The sequence below is a fragment of the Wasmannia auropunctata genome, unplaced genomic scaffold, assembly GCF_000956235.1.
Source record: "Wasmannia auropunctata unplaced genomic scaffold, wasmannia.A_1.0 LD317619.1, whole genome shotgun sequence".
In the NCBI taxonomy this organism is placed as follows: Eukaryota; Metazoa; Arthropoda; class Insecta; order Hymenoptera; family Formicidae; genus Wasmannia; species Wasmannia auropunctata.
In genome coordinates, this window is record NW_012045271.1 from 1 (window position 1) to 7,753 (window position 7,753).

Below are 7,753 nucleotides of genomic sequence, written 5' to 3' on the forward strand. Positions count from 1 at the left end.
GCCTATAACTTTGTTAATTTTGCGAATCGGACTAAATCCTTTTGCAGACATATCTTCCATATCAAATACTTGCAAAATATGTAAAAAAAAATCGATTTTTCCGATTCGCTAGACTAGAATACCCCCTTAATAAAAGATATTTTAACTGTCTATTTATTTGTACCAATTTATTTTTACGCCTTATTTAAATACAAAAGCACACTAACAGGCACACTAATATATGGTGTATAAGGACCGTTATCCTATAGTAATGACAACATTTTTAGTCCATACACTATTTACTTACCATGCTGAGAGTATGCGATTTGCTATATCAATGAACTAAAAAAAAATTTATTATGTACGTTATATATGTACGTTTACGTACATATAAAAGAAGAAACTTGATATAGAATAAGCTTTAATGATAAAATGTTTATCGCATCACCACTTGCTGGATTGGCGTTATACCGACTGCATTAGCTTCTGAGATGGCGTTTGCTTCCGTTTCAGGTGCGTATAGGATTGCCATAACAAAGATTGGCAAGAACCTAAGAGAAATGACAGTCGCATGTCTTATTGTTAGTATATACGTTTGTGATTTACTGGCGACACATAGCGAATTAATAGATACATAAATTTTCTGTTGTGTTGTATATGTTTTATATATACACGTAAATATTATATATTCTAAATCGTAAAAAATGTTTTTATCTAATGCAGAAAATTTTTGCATTATTCCCTTAAGAAAAAATCGGTTTTTTTATTTTATGCAAATATCGACAAAACTACAAGAGATAGAAAAAAATGTTTAAACCAAAGTTGAATGGCTTTAAGAGTACTTTATAATTATAATTTAAAATAATTTATTTTTTTTTATTTATCTCCACCAAAAATTTTTTTTAATTTTTCGAATTCCTTTTTTTTTTACTAAATTAAAGATTATTTTAAAACAAATTCAACCATGTGTGATAAAGTTATTTTTTAAAAATTTTATATTATTTTTGAGAAATAATTGTAAACACCTCTATATGCACATTAAATCCATATTCGTTTATGCACTATATTTACCTACGTGAACTTAACATTCGACTTTTACTAAAATAAGTTTACAATAAAAAAATGTTAGTATTCTGTTTGTAGTAACAATAATTTCGTTTGTAATTCAATAAATTTATTTATAATAAAAAAATGTTGCAAAAATGACTATCATCCGACTTTGAGTTACAGAAAAAACAATAATTTATCTTGATTCAGAATCGTTTGTAGTTGTTTGTAGTGATTTTCCCATCATTTGCAGTTAAACCGTTCAAAAGTTACAACATATTTGCAATAAATAAAAAACATAACTTTGCCAATTTTCAAGATATCTATCTCAAATTCGCTTGGGGCATAATTTTTATAATCAATTTTAGTTGTTTTTAACGACTTTCCCGTTGTAGTCAAATTGTTCAAAAATTACAACATATTTGCAATAAATGAAGAACGTAATAACTTTTCAAGATATCTCAAATCCGCATGAGGCACAATATTTATAATTGTTTATAGTTGTTTGCAGTGATTTTCCTGACGTTTTTAATTAAACCGGTCAAAGGTTACAACAATAAACGACAAACATAAGTTTGTCAATTTTCAAAATATTTCAAATCCCGCCGCAAGGTAAGCAATTTTTACTTACCCCGCCGCAAAGTAAATAATTTTTACTTACCCCGCCACAAGGTAAGGTCTCCAATTGTATCGCAAAATTTATTATTATCTTGTATATTCTGTGTCTCGTGCTAATGTACCACGAAAAATACTTCCTTTTAGTGTGTAACTCGAAAGGTCATTTCCATGTTTAAAAAAAATATCTCGAATTTGGAGGTACTAGGCGATACATGATTAAGAGTGTATATCCGAAGAAGTTTCAAAGATACAGTCAAAGATCATCAGAATGTCAAAGTTGAAGGAAAAATTTTACTTTTTTTCCCAAAATTTTGAAAACCATTTGGATTGTTTTGATGAAACTCTTTGTGTATGTTTCAAATTTCAAAATAACCCGAGCGATTTTTGAAACTTTTGGAAAAAAAAAAGAAATTTGTCCTTTAATTGTTAAAAGACTATATATACATATATTTTGTATTAGTATGTTGGATCTTTTTAGAATTAACACCTTTGTTAATGAAATAATTGAAAGTTTAAAGATCAGGAGTGTACCAAATAAAAAAGATAAATGGTTATAACATATTAAATTTTCAAATGTATATATCGCAACATAATAATAATTTATCTTTTGAATTCTTGAATTATTGACTTATTTTTGTTTCATGAAGGCACGATCGATAGTTTTCTTTAAGCATTAACTGCTGTATTTACTATCTTTGTTATCGTTTTTATTTTAAAGAATACCTATCATTAAAATTATCACTAAAGGAGAACCAATCGCAGTATTTGTTTTATCATTAAATGTTTTATAACCTTCGAAGTTAAAGTTATGCGACGAAACAATGCTACAATCAACATTATAAAAATGTATGTAGTAAATCACTATCAAACATATATCTACCCGGAAAAATATTCTGTCCTCAACGATACAACTTTATCTTCTGAAAATTACAATACTTTTCTTATTGCTGGAAGACTTTTTTATGTCATTTTTAAAGCTAATGCACTATACAGGGTGTCCATCAGAAACTCGTCCGCAGTACCTCTTAAGGTGATTTGGAATCTAAAAAGAAGGAAAAAAAGATATATAAACATATAAACTATAAGCTATATAAACAGTTTCGGAGTTGTTTTCGAATTATATGAGATATTTCATATTTTATTTCGAAATATGGTATAATAAAGTTAAAAATATTTCGTGAAGTATATTGATTTTTGGATAATTTTACTTTAATACTTTTATATGTAGATTAATTAAATGAATTATATTATGTAAAGAAATATATAATTCTATTTAAAAAAATTGATAAGACTTTAACCTGACCTTGGCAACGTCACCCAAAGTCAACATACACAAAGAGCTTCACTAAAACAACCCAAATGGTTTTCAAAATTTTGGAAAAAAAGTGAAATTTTTCCTTCAACTTTGATACTCTGTATCTTTGAAACCATTTCGGACATATGAAGTTTTCGTCTTAAATTTGTGTAAGAAATTACACCTTAAAATCTTTTACATTATTTAATATCCACTCTATATAAGTCGTATTTTATGAATCAATCATTATCATTGAGTATTCAAATTTATTTCAAATTTATATTTGCTTTATTTTTTATCATAGGGGAGATCAGGGCTATTCGGGACACTTTTTTTTCTTTACTTCTCCTGAATTCGATCTGTATTTATAAAAAAATTTATTACACAGTTTGAAAGGTTGAACCTTACCTTACTTAAGGTCAGGTTAAGGTCTTATCAATTTTTTTAAATAGAATTATATATTTCTTTACATAATGCAATATATTATAGATTAATCACGGAATTGTACTTGCTTTGAACTATGAATAAAAATGTTGACCAGTGCGAAGTGTGCCGAATAGCCCTGGACCCAGGCTATTCGGAAATCTGTGTTTTAAGGTAAAAAAATAAGAAAAAATTTTTTTAAGACTTTATTTTATTTAAAAATATTTTGCATTTTTTTGCAGTCTTTTTCGGAGTTTTTTGGGAAACTTTTTTTTAATCATTTTCGTTGCTTTTTCGAGTATTTATTCGCGTTCAGCAGAAAGTCGATCCATGACATCAAAGTCTGTCAAAATTTCAAACGACCTTCTTTCACGTCCTCTCCGTGACGTCTTTCTAGTCAATGTAATTTTAATTTTGCTTGTACGCATGTAGGTACTTAATGCGTCAAATTAATTACACCTTTGTTTTATTTTTATTAATTTATTTATATGTTAATTTATTTCGACTAAGGAATACTCTGTGTAGTCGAAACGTTTTGACATTAAATTTTCTTTAAAATTTTTATTTGTGATTTCATGTCATATCACACCTTGCTCGTTTTTTGGCCGAGTCAAAATTTCTTACTTGTTTTTTATAATTTATTTAAGCAAAAATTTATTACGGCTGCACATTTATGTTAAAATAAGCATAAATAAATATAAAACATAACATTACGTAATATTCAATTATCAAATTTATAAGAAAATAAGGTATTCCTTTACATTAAGAGATGCAGTTCCGATGACCTTGATCTTAACATATATATAGTTGTAGAGATGAGAGTACTGATCAATTTCTTTAATCAACGCAGCGGTTTTCGAGAGATAATCGAAATCATCGATTATATCAATTACTTTATTAATAAAGATGTATTAATTCTAAAAAGATCAAATATATTTACATATATAAATTAATATGTATAGTATAGTCTTTAAAAAATAAATATATATAAATATGTATATAGTATATTCTTTAAAGAATACTTATACTATAATGTATACAATATATTTTTTATTAAGGCCCACGAAGACGTGAAGAAGATAAGGTTTCGCACATGTTTCTGAGTGGATAGAAGTGCATGTGGACATGCCTGTGTGTGCGTGCGTGTATATGGACATGCGCAGAGTCTTATCTTCCTCACGTTTTCGCCGTGGGCCACGCAAGCGCTAAATAACATGATAATTTATCATGCAATATAACTACAATATGTTGATTATAGCGTCACTTCGTCTTCGTCGTCGAAATGCATTTTTTTTTAGAAATGCTTCTGAGTTTTCGACGAACATTAATTGCATTTTAAGAAATATCATTTTTTTTTATAAATGCTTCAGAATCTTCGACGAACATTAATTGCATTTTAAGAAATACATTTCTTTTTAAGAAGAACTTATACAAAATTATTTATTAATTAAAGATAATTGCGTATTACAACCCAGACAGCATCATATGCAAAAGCAGGACATGATGTTTAGAGACATATCATTAAGACGTTATCATGAAAACTCAATTTTGGACAAGCATGCTATCTGGAATAGTAGAAGTGTAATTAAAATTTTAGAATATATTATTAATAACAAGATTTTGTTTTAAGATATACGATGCAATAAAAAAAAAGGATTATGTCTGTGTTTCCTATTGTCCAAAAAATTTAACATATGTATTATTTGAAAGAAATTGTATAAAGAGTATTATTTTAATGTAAATAAAAATAATTAAAATGTATAACTGGAAAAAAACATCTTCAGATGATAAATTATAATACGAATACAATGAAAAATACAATGTTATGTTCAGTAAGAGAACGTTACGATACTGATTATGCATTCTTGTTGTTTATTTTCTGTTATGTTATTTAAAAACAAACAAATATAATAGATACATACAAATATAATTAACTTGTTTTTTAAATATACAATATGACATATTGTATTGTTTATATGCTTCATTTTTTACACATATTACATCATAATTCCAATTTTTTGCCAGGTCTTTGCTAAAAATTTAATTTCAGGTTCATCACGTGGAAGACGCAGCTACTCTTTTTCCTTAAATATAAGAAATACTTTTATTAATATTTATATATAAATGACAATTTTTAATTGGTATATATTGTTTGAATACTCACCAGTGATGAGAAATGCCAACTTTCTATAATTTAGGAAGTAGGCGACCGTGAGCCACTATGAGCTAAGAAAAAGAAATAACTTCAATTTCACACTTAAAAAAATGAGGTATATAGAATGTTTATGGTAAAGATTGTTTGTGACAAAACAAAAAAAAATATTTGAAATAAATTTGAAAAATATGACTAAAAAAGCAATTATCAATATAAAGTTATAGCTGCATCGATATATGTATTTCTACATAAAGATATCGTTAAATTTATGTTTATGCAAAATACTGCTAATTTAAATAAATAATCTAATTATTATACAATTATATAAAATAAATAAATAAATAAAATTAAATAAAAACAAATAATACTTACGACAGCACCAACAGTCATCTATTTCATCCATTTGAGCCTTAGCCTAAATTTCGGTTGAAAGCACGATCATCATAATAAAGATTGTAGCAAGATGTATGTACATGACAGTCTCATCTCTTATTGTTAATGTTAAAACTCAACTTATGTTACCTTATATGTTTATGATTTGATGTCAATGCATACAGCACTTATATAAAATAAGAAATATCTAAATCTAGATATGTTTTTGTACCTCACAAGTATTTATTTTTTATATTATATATTCTAAATAATATTCAATATAAATGTATAAACATATATTCAATCAAATATAAAAATATTTTTATCTTATGGAAAAAATGTACGACGTTACAAGAGACACTATAATAAAAATTATATATACAAAATTATTAATATATGGAATACATGTACACTTTACAATTACACAATACACATCGATTAAATACACAATATACATCACAGTTTTAAAAATGTTACAGAAAAGATCATATTGCTATTTTTGGAAGATAAAGTCGTGCCATTCAAATCAATATGTTACACAGGATAGATGACTGCATGCTTTTTGATAATGGTTTATTACGTAGATTTTATAACAAAATTATAGCATTACTTCGTCGCAACTTTGACATTCAGAGATTATAAAAGCATTTGGTAAAATCAATGTTGCGATTAACTCTCTTCGTGACAATTCAAGCCATCGTTATTCTTTGTAACGCGGAAGTGAATATTTACGAATGTAGCAATAAATGTTCTAAAAAGATTATTTGTCGTATTTTCACGAAGTAAAAAAAAATGTCAATAATTTATTTTATATATTTATTATAGTATATCAAATATTATATTATAATTTTTGTATTTGGGAATTATTATATTTGGTCATTTTTGTTGATTTTTACTTATAACATTCAGTTTAATTGTTTATTTATGATTACTTATTTATGTATGATAAAAAGACATGAGTTTTAAAAGATCTAATAAACACATACAAATATCTGATTGTCTAACATTTCTATATTTTTTTAAATTTAATAGATAATACACACACATACAAGCATATACCCACATATAAAATTTTAATAAAATATTCAAAATGTCTAATATATATCATATCTTTTTAAAGCATTCTCCTTTTATCTAATTTTAGGATCTATTATAGATTTGGAAAATGTTTAGACTGTCTTCATAACGCAAATAGCAAACAGAGCTATTTTACCGATTTAAGATGATTTAATAAGGCGATGTTGGAGCAACGGCTGAACTTCTGTTTTACGACAATATATGCGTACAATATTGATGTAGTAGTGTATAGTGATGTATTGAATTTTACTACATCATCAATATCACACACATACATACATACATACATACATACATACATACATACATACGTATATACGTATTTTCATACAATTTTTTTCATATATTGAAGCACTTATAGGTTCATTAGTAAAACACGGTACTATTTTTTCATGTAAGCTCAGGCAATGGAAAGTTACTTTTTAAAAGTAACTATTGTTATCGTTACTCGTTACCGAGTTAAAAAAATAACTAATTATCGTTACTATAGTTATTGATTTTTAAAAATAACTCGTTATCGTTACCGTTACTTAAAAAGTAACGAATCGTTACTTTTCCGTTACTTTTTTAATGCTAAAACAAGATCAATCTAAATAATTTAAGATGCAATTTTTTGTTTTAATATTAATAAAAGCAATACAACACATTAGATCGATATATAAAAATACAACTAAGAAAATGAAGGCCTTTTTGATATAAGCTAGAGCTTCGTGCTTAATATTTCAAAATAAATTTATATATCCAATTTTACAAACTACGCGCCAATTAAATTTTCGATCGGAACAGCA

The 7,753-nt window shown here is 26.3% G+C and overlaps 1 long non-coding RNA gene across 1 annotated transcript; it reads right to left on the minus strand.

Moving 5' to 3' along the window:
* Window positions 1-5,210: 5,210 nt before the first annotated feature.
* Window positions 5,211-6,002, minus strand: LOC105460695. The gene is made up of 3 exons (XR_975864.1): window positions 5,889-6,002; window positions 5,526-5,587; window positions 5,211-5,445 (listed from the first exon to the last, which is right to left on the minus strand). It is a non-coding gene; the product is annotated as an uncharacterized LOC105460695 (long non-coding RNA).
* Window positions 6,003-7,753: the final 1,751 nt, after the last annotated feature.